Genomic DNA, 911 nt, shown 5'->3' with positions numbered 1-911 from the left:
TCTTCTTCCATTCCTTCTTCTACTAACAACAAAGGATCCTTTTTACTGTGACATAGAGGATTCCTCTTTCTTTTCTTGTTCTCTTCTTCCCTATATGAGGCAGGAACAAGGAAAAAGACACTCTTGTTGAAGTTGATCCAGAACCTGAAAGGACTCTGAAGAGAAAACTAAGAGAAGCTAAACTACAACAATCCAGAGGCAACTTTTCTGAAATTTTCGAACAAGAGAAGGAAGATGGCAGCCGAACCCAACAACAATAATGCAAGGAGAATGCTTGGTGACTTCACAAAACCAACGTCCAAATTTGATGGAAGAAGCATCTCCATTCCTGCCATTGGAGCCAACAATTTTGAGCTTAAGCCTTAACTAGTTGCTTTAATGCAACAGAACTGCAAGTTTTATGGACTTCCATCTGAAGATCATTATCAGTTTTTAACTGAGTTCTTGCAGATCTGTGAGACTGTAAAGACGAATGGAGTTGATCCTGAAGTCTACAGACTCATGCTTAGACTAATGGAGTAGATCTTGAAGTCTACAGGCTCATGCTTTTCCCTTTTTGTTGTAAGAGACAAAGCTAGAACATGGTTGGACTCACAACCTAAAGATAGCCTGGACTCTTGGGATAAGCTGGTCACGGCTTTCTTGGCCAAGTTCTTTCCTCCTTAAAAGTTGAGCAAGCTTAGAGTGGATGTTCATACCTTCAAGCAAAAAGATGGTGAATCCCTCTATGAAGCTTGGGAAAGATACAAGCAGATGACCAAAAAGTGTCCTTCTGACTTGTTTTCAGAATGGACCATATTAGATATATTCTATTATGGTCTATCTGAGTTTTCCAAAATGTCATTGGACCATTCTGCAGGTGGATCCATTCACCTAAAGAAAATGCCTGCAGAAGCTCAAGAACTTATTGA

General features: G+C 39.8%; 1 non-coding gene across 1 annotated transcript; it reads right to left on the bottom strand.

Moving 5' to 3' along the window:
* Positions 1-675: 675 nt before the first annotated feature.
* LOC127740743 (small nucleolar RNA R71) lies at positions 676-779 on the bottom strand. Its single transcript, XR_008001602.1, has one exon. It is a non-coding gene; the product is annotated as a small nucleolar RNA R71 (small nucleolar RNA).
* Positions 780-911: the final 132 nt, after the last annotated feature.

This window comes from Arachis duranensis, chromosome 7 (genome assembly GCF_000817695.3).
Source record: "Arachis duranensis cultivar V14167 chromosome 7, aradu.V14167.gnm2.J7QH, whole genome shotgun sequence".
In the NCBI taxonomy this organism is placed as follows: domain Eukaryota; kingdom Viridiplantae; phylum Streptophyta; class Magnoliopsida; order Fabales; family Fabaceae; genus Arachis; species Arachis duranensis.
Note: the sequence above shows the minus strand (reverse complement) of the source record. Positions and strands in the feature narration are given on the sequence as shown.